This window comes from Lynx canadensis, chromosome A3 (genome assembly GCF_007474595.2).
Source record: "Lynx canadensis isolate LIC74 chromosome A3, mLynCan4.pri.v2, whole genome shotgun sequence".
Taxonomy (NCBI): Eukaryota; Metazoa; Chordata; class Mammalia; order Carnivora; family Felidae; genus Lynx; species Lynx canadensis.
The window spans coordinates 63,404,456-63,418,215 of NC_044305.1; the positions used below are offsets into that span (position 1 = coordinate 63,404,456).

The 13,760-nt window shown below is 42.1% G+C and overlaps 1 protein-coding gene across 3 annotated transcripts in view; it reads left to right on the top strand.

The window, feature by feature from the left end:
• The first annotated feature begins 7,837 nt into the window (after positions 1–7,837).
• Positions 7,838–13,760, top strand: part of PPM1B (protein phosphatase, Mg2+/Mn2+ dependent 1B) — an 83,363-nt gene continuing 77,440 nt past the window's right edge. For all 3 annotated transcript variants that reach the window (XM_030310512.1, XM_030310510.1, XM_030310513.1), the window contains exon 1: positions 7,838–8,266. The gene's annotated coding sequence lies outside the window, so the exon portion shown is untranslated. The remainder of the gene's footprint in view (positions 8,267–13,760) is intronic.

Genomic DNA, 13,760 nt, shown 5'->3' on the forward strand with positions numbered 1-13,760 from the left:
TTCACGCCCTACTGCCTCGAACTTGGGCATCTTATCTGAAGCTGCAGTAACCATCCTGCAATCTTGGGGTGACAAGATAATTGTAGAAGCACTGACCCTGACATCACTGCTCACCTCCAAACTTCTTGTTAAAAAAAAAGAAAAAAATCCACCCACCACCCACACCCTCCAGTTATTTAAGCCACTGTTTAGGTTTTCTATTAGCCAAACACAACTCTAACTTTATGACATGGTTTATAAAAAAGACTTTTCCCCTCATGATGATAAAAACTTTAAACAATATTTTAGTGTTGAAATAAGAATTAAATGTGGAGCAGAGGGCAACATTCTGATGGATTTTTAAAATAATTTTTAGCATGTGTGGCCTAATTCTTGCTGAATCCCAGATACCTTGGGATAAAAGGGTCTTCGTCGTAAAGGGCTTTCTGGAGCTGTTTGAGACACATTTTTAAGAGAAACTATTTTGGGGTGCCTGGGTGGCTCAGTCAGTTAAGCATCTGGCTCTTGATTTCTGCTCAGGTCACGATCTCACAGTTTGTGAGTTGGAGCCCTGTGTCAGGCTCCAAGTTGTCAGCGCTTGGGATTCTCTCTTCTCTCTCTTTGCCCCTCTACCCACTCGCCCTGGCTCTCTCTCTCTCAAAATAAATAAATAAACTTTTTTTAAAAAGTAAAAAAAAAAAAAAAATAGAGAGTGAGAGAAGCCATGTTGTGGTTTTATTAAAATCAGGGTTGAACTTTTTTTTTTTTAATGTTTATTTATTATTTTTGAGAGAGAGGCGGAGTGTGAGCAGGGGAGGGGCAGAGAGAGAGAGACACAGAATCTGAAGTGGGTTCCAGGCTCCAAGCTGTCAACACAGAGCCCAATGTGGGGCTCGAACTCACAGACGGTGAGATCATGACCTGAGCCAAAGTTGGACGCTCAGCTGACTAAGCCACCTAGGGTAGAACCTCTCTAAGAAAGTAATAGTGGTCAATGAAAGGGAAACGTTGTTTCCTACTCTACTCACAACACTTCTGACACCAAACGTGCAGGTTGTTTGCCTCACCTTAAGCAATTCTGACATTGACTACATGGCATTAGGGCAGTTTCCACAGGTTAAAGACTCAGTCCCACAAGACTGACCCCTCTTTGAGAGGCCAGTCACAAGTCCCAGGTTGTGACCTGTTCTTCTGACCACCCAGCTACAAATGGGGGATTCCCACAACCCCTTCCTTGGGTCTGATAATTTTCTAGAACCACTCGCAGAACTCAGGAAAGCACTTTATTTACTCTGGTCAGTTTATTATAAAAGATATAACTCAGGAACAGCCAAATGGAAGGGATGCCTAGGGCAGGCTATGTGGGAAGGGGCATGGAGCTTCCATGGCCTCTCTGGGCTCACCACCTTCTCAGCTCCTCAGTGTGTATGCCAACCCAGGAGTCTCCAAACCCAGTCATTTAGGGCTTTTATGGGGGCTTCATTGCCTAAGTATGATTGATTAAATCGTTGGTCATGGGTGATTAAATCCATTTGTAGCTTCTCTGCCCTCCCCAACAGTCGGGAGGCCCTGAAAATTCTGACCTTCTCATCACATTGTTGCTTCCTCTGGCAACCAGCTATCTTCTAAGAGTTACCTCATTCGCATAAATTCAAGGGTTCAAAAAGGCTTCTTATGGGGTGCCTGACTGGCACAGTGGTAAAGCATGTGACCCTTGATCTCCAGGTCTTGACTTCAATCCCCATCTTGGGCCTACAGCTTACTTAAAAAAAAAAAAAAAAAGGCCACTTATGAATAACAAAAATGCTCTTCTTACCCCTATCATTCAAAAAATGGTAAGGGTTTTAGGAGCTCTGTGCCAGGAACCAGGGATGAAATCAAATATATATTTCTTTTTATATCACAATAATATTGTTAATTAATTTATTTCTTTAAAAAATTTTTTAATGTTTATTTATTTATTGTTAATATTTATTCATTTTTGAGAGACAGATAAAGACAGAGTGTGAATAGTGGAGGGGCAGGGAGAGAGGAAGACACGGAATCCGAAGCAGGCTCCAGGCTCTGAGTTGTCAGCACAGAGCCTGATGTGGGGCTCGAACCCATGAACTGTGAGATCATGACCTGAAGTTGGATACTTAACTGACTGAGCCACCCAGGCGCCCCAAACGTTTATGTTATTTTTTGAGAGAGAGAGAGAGACAGAGTGGGAGTGGGGGAGGAACAGAGAGAGAGGGAGACAGAATCTGAAGTAGGCTCCAGGCTCTGAGCTGTCAGCACAGGGCCCGATGTGGGGCTCGAACTCATGGACCATGAGATCATGACCCGAGCTAAAGTCAGGCGATTAATTGACTGAGCCACCCAGGCACCTCTCATTGTTAACTAATTTCAAAGGCAGCAGTGCCTATAATCTACCATAATACCTGATTCACAGTGACTGTTTAATAAGTATTTGTAGAGTGGAACTGGTGAAAAAAAAATTAAAGAAAAATTTTTTAATGTTTATTTATTCTTGAGTGAGAGAGAGAGAGACAGCGCCGGCGAGAGTGAGCAAGCAGGAGCAGGCGAGGGGCAGAGAAAGATTCCAAAGCAGGCTCTGTGATGTCAGCAAAAGCCTGACATGGGACTCAAACCCACGAACCATGAGATCATGACCTGAGTTGAAGTCAGACTCTCAACCAACTGAGCCACCCAGGCACCGCTCCCCCACCACCAACATTTTTTTAATGAAGAAAACAGGTTTATCATTGGAATATTTCCAGGGCTTAAGAGAGGAGTGGATCAGTCTGCACAAATTGGACTACTTGAAGTTTGACACTGAAGCACCCTGTCAGAGAGGGCATAATGGCTTGCATATAATAGGTGTATAAATATGCTGAATGAATACATGAAACTTCTTCTATGTGACATATAAGAATTATGATTCAACTGTGACAGGCTCTGTATTGTTATTGTATACCATATCCCATTTAATCCCCCCCCCCCCTTTTTAGAGAGACAGAGAATGGAAGCAGGGGAGGGGGCAGAGGGAGAGAGAGAGAGGGTCCCAAGCAGGCTCCATGCTTAGCATAGAGCCCAATGCAGGGCTCAATCCCATAACCCTGGGTTCCTGATGTAAGCAGAAATCAAGAGTCTGACATTCAACCAACTGAGCCATCCAGGCACCTCCCATTTGATCTTTAAAATAATTACGTGAAGTAGACAGTACTGGATTATCAAGGATGGGTTTAGGACACCAGCAAAACTGAGGCACCCAAAGTTGTTTGGAAAACATTGTTATACGATGTCTTTAAAAAAATTTTTTTTTAAATGTCTATTTATTTATTTTTTTTTAATTTTCTTTTTTTTTTGAACGTTTATTTATTTTTGGGACAGAGAGAGACAGAGCATGAACGGGGGAGGGGCAGAGAGAGAGGGAGACACAGAATCGGAAACAGGCTCCAGGCTCCGAGCCATCAGCCCAGAGCCTGACGCGGGGCTCCAACTCACGGACCGCGAGATCGTGACCTGGCTGAAGTCGGACGCTTAACCGACCGCGCCACCCAGGCGCCCCAAATGTCTATTTATTTTTGAGAGACAGAGTGCGAGCAGGGGAGGGGCAGAGAGCAAGGGAGACACAGAATCTAAAACAGGCTCCAGGATCTGAGCTGTCAGCACAGAGCCTGATGTGGGGTTCGAGCTCACGAACCATGAGATCATGACCTGAGCTGAAGTCAGAGGTTTAACTGACTGAATCACCCAGAGGCCCCATATCTGATGTCTTTTTTTTTTTTTTAAAGTTTATTTATTTATTTGGAGAGTGAAAGAGAGAAAGAGAGAACGTGTGTGTGTATGGTGGGGGGGGGGGGGACAGGCAAAGAGAGAGGGAGACAGAGAATCCCAAGCAGCCTCCATGCTATCAGCACAAAGGCCAAAGTGGTTTGATCTCACAAACCATGAGATCATGACATGAGCTGAAATCAAGAGTCAAGACTCTTAACTGACTGAGCCACCCAGGCACCCCAATATCTCATGTCTTATTTAAAAAAGAACACAGGGGTGCCTGAGTGGCTCAGTCAGCTGAGCATCTGAAACTTGATTTCAGCTCAAGTCATGATCCCCGGGTCATGGGATTGAGCCCTGAGTTGGGTTCTGTGCTGAGTGTGGAGACTGCTTGGGATTCTCTCTCTCTCTCATAATAATAATATAATTATTATATTATAATTATATTATAATTATATAATATATAATATAATTAATGTATAATATATAATAAATAATAAAATATATAATATATAATAATTACATAATTATAATTATAACAATCTCTCTAATAATAATAATATAATAACAATAATAATAATAATAAATAAATAAAATGATTTTTAAAAAGACCACCAGAAAACTGTAGCCTACATTGGGAAAATCAGGACTTTCTCTGCATTACATTCACTTTTTTTTAACGTTTATATATTTATTTTGAGAGAGAAAGAGAGAGAGCATGACAGCACGAGTGGGGGAGGGGCAGAAAGTGAGAGAGAGAGAGAGAGAGAGAGAGAGAGAGAGAGAGAATCCCAAGCAGGCTTCTTTCAGTCAGCTTGCAGAATCTGACTCCGGGCTTAATCCCAGGAACTGTGAGATCATGACTGAACCAAAATCAAGAGTCGGACGCTTAACTGACTGAGCCACCTAGGTGCCCCTCTACATTATATTTAGTATTGTTTTTATTATATTTTGGGGACTGCTTTGCCTTTAATAACATCTAAATCTCAACAAAACAAAGCTAGGAGAGCTTAGACTAGCTGCATTCACATAGCTAGTTAGAATCAGAGCTCTCTATGATGGTACTCAATGTTTATGATGCATTGTATGTTTATGATGGTACACACCAATTTACCTTTTAAATTTGTGAATTGTGTTGGACCTTCTTTATTGGTTTAGTGTTTTTTTTAAATGTTTATTTATTTTTTGAGAGAGAGAGAGAGTGTGAGCAGGGGAGGGGCAGAGAGAGAGGGAGACACAGAATTTGAAGGAGGCTCCAGGCTCTGAGCTGTCAGCACAGAGCCCAACACCGGGGCTCAAACTCACGAACCACGTGAGATCATGACCTAAGCTGAAGTTGGATGTTTAACTGACTGAGCCACCCAGGCACCCCTATTGGTTTAGTGTTTTAATACAATAAAGCATACAAGAAAGTTAACCTAAATGTGTTTTTATCCCTATTGTATCCTTAACCCCTAGGACAGTATTCAATGTACCTTTATTTTTACTTATTTTTGAGAGAGAGAGAGAGAGCACGCACAAGCGGGGGAAAGGGCAGAGATGGGGGGGGGGGTCCGGATACAGAGGATCTGAAGCAGTCTCCATGCTGACAGGAGAGAGCCTGAGGCAGGGGCTTGAACTTGTGAACCCTGAGATCATGACCTGAGCTGAAATCAGATGCTTAAACAACTGAGCCACCAGGGTGCCCAATGCATCTTTACTTTTAGTGATTGAAAGAATGAACGATGTGCAATCATCAGCCCACCTAAATGATTGTGCTTTGTATTAGTCTTAGGGTCAACCAAGGGAAAGTGAGAAGGAAATCAATCAGATCAAGAAACTTCTCTGATGTCCTTCTGAGATTGCCTGGATTCTCAAGACCAGGGTCCTCTGATGTCTCCATTTTTATGATCTTTAGATTCTCATTTTGGAAGCTGAGATCCTAGACTCCTTTTCCCCTATATAAAGTATGTCAGACAAAGGAAAGTGATTTAAGGAAATGTATTCTATAAGTTATTTAAGAAATATTTCCTAAGAAGTGATAATGATAACAAAGGAGACAAGGGAAAGGCAAAGTCTAAATGGGCCTACTTCTTTTTTTCTTTATTATTTTTCCTCCCATCATGCAGAAGTGGGGCAACTAAATTTTAGTTTATGGTGTCTCCATTACCTATGCTAGAGGGTCTCAATCATTGGTGTGTATAAAAATTTAAAAATTCACCTAAGTCTTGTCCCTAGAGTCCCTGATATTATGGGTGTGAGTGGACCCAGGAATCTGCACGCCAGCTGATTATGATGCTGGTGCGCTAGCCACCATACCGTAAAACCCCTATTATTATGCAAAATTGGGGCATAGATGAAAAAATCTGAACTGCAATTAAGTCTTTATTTTTGCCATTCTCACCATTGCTGGGCCAGCTCTGATTGTCAGTCCAAACCAATTTACACAAAAGTGTGAATAAGGTTTAAATGCTTTATCAGGGCACTTTCATTAAAAAAAAAAAAAAAAAGGTATTCTAAGGTGTTAGAATGCTTTAATTACACTTTAGTTTTGTTTCTTTTGGGGGGAATTAACCTGGCAATACCTGTTAGTCTAATTCGATTGCTGAAGGAATCCTGTCCACTCCCTTCCTTTGCCTCTTGAATCATTCATTCTAGACTGATACTGTTCTTTGTGAAGCTTTCTTCAGTAAACCTATACACAGGGACGATCCCTTTATGTCACTACCATCCCTTGCATGTTTCAGTGATAGCATGTATCATCTTGTAGTGGGATTGCCTAATTTAGTTTTGTGTCTGCAGTTCTTCGCATAGTGCCTGGCAAATAGCAGGCGCTCAAGAATTGTGGAACGAAGGAATGAATGTCAAAGACTAGGCCGAGTTTTAAAAATCAATGTTGACTAAGAAACAAAACATGGAAATGTCAAGGGCTGAATGCCAGGCATTGCAGGCTTAGAAAGAACACAAATAACCCTTAACAGCACAGAGTCCTCTTGAAGGGATCGCCTGTCCCATTTTCTCAATTCGCTTTCCAGCCATTCCTGATACCCCAATTTCCCGCTCACTAACTCATTCCCTCCCCTACTGCGGACAGGTCCGGCAGGTATATCAGCTCAGCAGCTCTGATTGGTCGGCGATGATTTCATTGTTGGGAAACATCCGGGCTTTTTCCCTCCCCGCAACACCTCCCCCAGAGCCCAGCATTCTGAGCTTCTCTCTCCCGCGTATGCCCCTCCCGCTGGCTGAAGCAAAACAACCGCCTCTCCCCGGACCGCTTCTGATCCTCGCCCGCGCCATCCCTTCCGTCTCTACGCCAAAGAGAGGCGTTTATATTCTCCAATGAGGGCCTAACAGGACTTTGTTAGCCAATCGGCAGCCAACCCCCTGCAATTCCGGGTGGGACTAGGCTTCTACACCTATAACTGCACAAGCGCGTTGGCTCCTTTATGGCGCTTGTTTTACGCAAGGCTTAGAGGTTAGAAATAAAGGGGCATGATTCTCGTAGAACGGGAAGGATCCGCACACACTGTCTGGATTTGACCGTTTTCGAAGACTAGCCAATCGCTTTTCGAATACTTCCCCGCCTTTTGCGCGTTCATTTAAAAAAAGCCAGTGTGACGGACTTGGAAATTGGTTTAGTGACGGACACGCAGAGAAAGCCAATGGTTGACGGTTCGGGTCACCCTTTGGACCAATAAAAAAAGAGAATCGCTAGGGTTCGGGCTATGCGAGGCGGAGTGCAGGTGGGCGTTATTTGATTGATGGCGATCTCTACTTATGGCTGGTAGGGTGGGTTTGTTCCTGACGTCCAGAGGCGGGGCTGAATAAAGTAAATGGTAATGAAGGGTTGGGTCTCACTCAGTGGGCGGTGTTTGATGGATAGTTGACCTTGCCAATTGAAGGTGGTCACTGGTGCCCAATGGGAAATTAGGAACTGAGAGGCGGGGCATTGTGGGCGGGGAAAACTGAGTACCGAGGTACGGGGCAGCCGAAGTGGGAGGGGGACGCTGATTGACGGGAATCTCAGCCAACCGGGTGCAGCCAGAGGCCGTGCCGTCCCAATGGGTGGGATCTGGGGGCGGGGCTGCCCGAGGGGCGGGGAGGAGAGGGTGCGGGGAGGGGGTTGCAGAAGGAGCCGAGCGGCTGCTGCTCAATGGCGGAAAAGCCGCCGGTGTTCTGACCGCCTGGTCCCCCTAGCAGTTGCGGGGGAGTTTCCTGCCGGCGCGGCTGGACTCTCTGCTTCTCAGGGTTCGGTGGCTGGAAGATGCTCCAGAGAGACGAGGCTGCGGCGGAGGAGGTGGCGGCGGCCGAATCGGCAACGGCGCTAGGGTGGAGAGAAGGCGGCAGCGGCGGCGGCGGCGGCGTGCGGGGCCCGACGGTGTAAACAGCCCCGGAGGCGGCGGAGGCGGTGGCCGAGACCCCGACGGGGAAGCGGCGGCTGAGGCAGGGTCGCGCCTCAGTCGGAAGCCTGGGTTGAGTGCAGCAGGGGTTCTCTGCGGCGGGCGAGAACGGACGCCCTAGACCTCGCTTCCCTCCCTCGCCCCAGGTAAGGCCGCTCCGCGCCCCGCCGCAGGGGAAACGGCTCGCGGGCACCGCCGAGGCCCCGGACCGTTTTCGGGGCGCCGCCGGGCTGCGGTCGTGGGCCCTACCTGTCTAATCCTCGCCTTTTTTTTTTTTTTTTCTTTCTGCCGTGGAGTCTGGGGGAGCAGAACGCGGAGCCTGGCTCCTGGGTAGGCCCCTTCCCCAGCCGCCGCCTCCGCGCTCGGCCGAGGCTGGGAGAGGCTCGGGGCAGGGAATTTTACTTTGCTCCAACGCCTGGAAGTGAACTGCTTTCCCCCTGTTTTCTGCTTCAGACAGCGAGCGTCTCTTTCACACCAAAGCAGTGGGGCTAGGGCTACTCCAGGCTTTAACTCATCCCTTCCTGGATCATGCCTATTTGAAAACCCTACCTTTTACATTTGTTTCCTCATCAGCTTTTGCCCCACTCTGCGCTCCACTTCACTTCCTTGTTAAATCTTCTTTCTCGTTCTTCTTTCTCTGCCTCTCACCACCTCTTCTTAGTAGCTCTAAATCGCTTCTTTCTCTTCTTGGTGACTCCGGGCTCTTCTTCCCTGCCTTCCCCAGCAGTCCTTTTCGGATGTCATTCTTTTCCGCAAAAAAGTTTTTAAATGAAACTTCTGCCTTCAGTACCCCAAATCTTCCAGAGGCCCATTAAGAGTAGACTAACCGGCTTTAGATGGAAGATCAGTTTTTTTTTTTTTTAATAATATAATTGGGTCTAATGTCCTTTCAAAAGTAGGTTGTATTCATAAACGTTAAATGTGAGAATAACACCAAGGTAATTTAAAAAAGAGGGGCTCAGTGAATGTTGGAAATAAGTTATTTCGTTTTTTAAGTTGCCTGACCTTTATTGTCCGATTTAGCAGATCTAGAACATTTGCCCATCTTACTTGGCAAAACTGCTTCTTAAGCATTTGATAGTCGGCCCAGATTCATAAGTATTCAAGTCGGCTTAAAAACAACGTGGAAACTTTAAAAAGAAGACATTAGATGAACAACGAGGAAGCTGTTTTCATGAAGTCACAGTTAAAGACCTTTTAAAATAGGCTCCACATGTTTAATGTATCAAAATAAAGTTGGCAGGAGACTTGTAAAAGGATTATTTAGGAATTTGAGTAGTCTTAGTGATATGTAGCTATTTTGGGAAAAACATTCTTTTTGTTAACAAACCTTTACAACTGTGATGTGAGAATTACTGAGGTTTATTGTGGGATTAACACAGGAACTCATTTTATTTGAGCTACTGCACGGACGTAGAAGTGGTAAATTGTAGAGGGCAGATACTGTAAGTCCCTATGTTCTGGGAGATTGAGCAACATACCATCAACACTGAATGTTAATGGACATTATTTCATTTACTTTCTCTGTTGTGCAATAGCAGAGTTCCTATCATTGGCCTGCTTTTAAACAGCATTTCTAAATAGAGACAAGTTATTCTAATTATTATGATAATCTTTTCCAAGTGTACGGGCTTTAAAAAAATACGGTTGAAGTTACACTATTAAGGTGATAACTTTTTTAAAGAAATATTTTTGTAGGCCTCCTGAATGGGCAATGTGTTGTTTCAATTGCACTTCTAAAATTTAGTATTTAGAACAGGTTGGGTTTTTGTTTTTGTTTTGTTTTTTTTTGTCAACAGATTTCCCCCCCCCCCCCCCCAGGGATAATCCTGATTTTTACTGTGCTTCTTTGCTTCTGTCAGTGTCTTCTTTAAATGGTGGTTGTGTTTTCCCCTCTTCATTTATTTTTGCTCTCATAAAGTTTTATCACAGTTTCTGCAGTGGCTCTCCATGTTGCATTGTCAGCATGGAGTTGTGTTTTTATGTGATCTTTTGTACCCCTTGGTTAAGATTTCCTCAGTTTTTGTATATAATCTGTGGAATTTGTCCATGTTGCATTAATCTCTTAGAAATGACCAGCAGAGCTCTCAACACCTGTTTTCTCATACCAGGTGTCTGATTTCTGCGAAGACTCCAGGAATAGGTGAAAGCTTTTAAAGTTTGTCTGATAGTCACGGCGATAAATATTATTTTATGTTAGTTGTTAACATATTGTAATTACCAAATCTCTACAAATTACATCATCTGAAGGAATGGTATGTCTACCTAGCTGTGCTTCTAAGAAAAACTAATTCACAAGTTGATAAGGATCAGAAAAAGTAGTTCATGTTGAAAGTTTGTTTACCTATAATGTACATTTTTCCCTATAATGTACATTTTTTACGAAGTCTTTTGAATTAAAATTTGATGCTGATAGACTGTCTCGTGATACTCGTTGAAGAGTAGAATTTGCCATAGTGTCGCTTAGGGATTGTGGTGATTCATTAAAAATTGAGCCAATGGTGGAACAATTGTAAACGTGCCCTTGTAAATGGGTTGGTAAACATTTCTTTTAGCGCACATGACACTGAGAGTGAATTTTCCCCCCACTCTCATTGGTGTTAGTTACACGCATTATCTACATTGTATGAATATTTGTATATTACATGTAACTATTTTAAAGAATTTTGTGATCCTACCTACAATAGAGAGTAAAGAAGTATAATTCTAACTCTATAGTGGTCTTTCATAAATTAGTAAAGTGAGTAAAATTAACTTATTAAAATATAACATGGTATTTTACTTTTTCTGTGAAATATGCCTTTCACAGTTCACTGATTTTAAACAAAAATGAGTTGGGAAACAACTGACAGTGTCAGAGTTAGAATAAACTTATTTTAAATTCCAGAATTCAAATAGCAAAATTTATTCAAGTGATACTTAGCATAACATATAAAATTATGGTTAGCAGGAAGAGAATGTTGGAGAATGTGGTTATTTCTGGATATCCATTCCCCCCTCCCCCACATTGTACTTGATTCTTTTTATTTTTTTTTTCTTAATGAACTAATTTCAGAATGTGGGTCAAAATGAAATAATATATTAGCAGCTTTAAAGTTTTACTGTAGAATATATTTTATATATCATATCAGTAGAGTTGTGGATTAAAAGGACTGATTAATTGGGGATATGAGATAAAATTCTCAGAAACTAGGTAAACCCTGGAAATGTAACCCAACTACTTTCCATCTCACTATCCTGTACTCAGACCAAACAGGGAAGGGAAATAGGGTGGATTTGGAGAATACTGGTTTTTGTAGTTTTTGTATAAACTGTCATACTGATCTAACAAGTATAGATGAAGGAAAGGTACTTCATAATCTTTGTTTATTTGTGTTTGTTGATACTTGTTTATACCAAAATATTGATTTAAAAGAAAATAACTTTTGATCTTTTAGACTAAGTATGCTAATATCTCTGATTGGCCATTTTGGAATCTTTTTTCAAAGGAAACATTTCTTTTTTTCTTAACTTTTTTAAAGTTTTGTTTTTTTAAGTAATCTCTACGCCCAGTGTGGGGCTCAAACTCAAGATCCTGAGGCCAAGAGTCAAATGCTCCAGGGGCACCTGAGTGGCTCAGTCCGTTAAGTATCGTACTTTTGATTTCTGCTCAGGTCATGATTTCCCTGTTCGTGTGTTTGAGCCCCATCTCTGGCTCTGTGCTGACAGCTGGCTTGCTTGGGTTTCTCTCTCTCTCTCTCCCCCTCCCTGTCTCTCCCTCCTGTCTCTCCCTCCCTGTCTCTCCCTCCCTCTCCCTCTCCCTGTCTCTCCCTTTCTCTCTCCCTCTCCCTCCTTCCTTCCTTCCTTCCTTCTCTCTCTGCCCGTACCCTCTTCGCACATGTGTGTGCTCTCTCTCTGCCTCTCAAAATAAATAAATAAACTTTAAAAAAAAAAAAAAAAAAAGTCGAATGCTCTGACTGAGCCAGCCAGGCGCCCCTCAAAAGAAACATCTCTAATGTGGTTTAGCCTCTTTGTGTAGATTTGACCTGAATTACACTTTTCAGTGTTTAAACTATATCTTCTCCTTCCCCCCAAAGAAGATCACCTTTTAGACTAACTCGAGTGATTTGATCAGGTAGTTGAATCAATGTTATGATAAAAAGAAGGTTTTTTTTGTTTTTTTTTTGTTTTTTTTTAAATTTTTTTTTAATGTTTATTTATTTTTGAGACAGAGAGAGACAGAGCATGAACGGGGGAGGGGCAGAGAGAGAGGGAGACACAGAATCGGAAGCAGGCTCCAGGCTCTGAGCCGTCAGCCCAGAGCCCGACGCGGGGCTCGAACTCACGGACCGCGAGATCATGACCTGAGCTGAAGTCGGACGCTTAACCGACTGAGCCACCCAGGTGCCCCGATAAAAAGAAGTTTTTACTAAATTCTTGATGTAAAGAAGTTTTCCAGAAGTGTATTCTATATACTGTAGTTTAATTTTCAGATTTTATAAAGATCATGAGATTTCGTTTTTAGCATCATCTAACAACCTTAGAAACAAATAGCATAAGGTAGCTCATTCTTCTTCTTCTTTTTAGTTTTCATTCAAACTTCAGGGTGTTTTATTTCTCCCTTGAAATTTAATGTTAAATAACAGAGACCTAAACATTTTGCTCTGAATTATGGTAGGTCATGACACAGAGGAGTTCTCAAGTAAATATTTTTCTTTTTTAACTGCAGCTAACTTGTGGCCACATCTACAATATCTTATTATTTCTTGGCATAACATACACCTTTTATAATGATACCCTTTTAATAATTAAGTTCAAGAACCCAGTAGTTTAACAATCAATAGTGGGATTTTAACTTGTTAATCTATTTAGACAAATTTAACATGGTTTGTTAACATTTAAAGCACAGTTTACAAATTGAAAGCTTTTTTCATTTACTAAATTGTGTTTTTTTTTTTTTTTAAGTTATTCTTTTTAAGTGGGTGCCACGCCCAACATGGGGCTTGAACTCCTGACCCTGAGATCAAGGGTCACAATGCTGTACTGACTGAGCCAGCCAGGCACCCCTTATTTACTAAATAGTTTAATATTAACTTACTAAAAATGGACTCAAAAGTGCTTTTTTGGGAGTATGTTGAAATATCAATATTACATTTATTGGCTTTAAGTTGATTTCTTTCTGAAATCTAAAGACCTTAAAGTTTGGAAACATAACCCTTATTGAATTTGTTTTACATCCCTTTGAACAAAAGACTATTCAATACATGATCTGATATTTAGAGGAGAGAGAGAGATGAACATTGGAAGACTTCTACTGAAGGTTAAGGAGCTTGTCTTACTTTTAGAGATGGGACCAATTATTGGCAGTGGTACAGGCAGGTTAAACCTGTGTCTAGTATTGTGTTTTTCGTCTATATAGACCGTCCCCCGCTTCAAATTACCGGTGGATGATAAGTGCATTTGTATGATAGATACATGAAAAACCTTTTCTTTCCTTCGTGGAAAACTTTTTCTGTTTTTAAGATGTGGTTATGTTATCAGGTATAATCAAATGTGTAATAGAAGAAAAAAACTAAATAAATAGGTTTTGTGTGATAGTGCAAACCTGAAAAGCAGGTTTAACAAAGGATATATAGAGTAATTTGTGAAATTCGAAAGGAT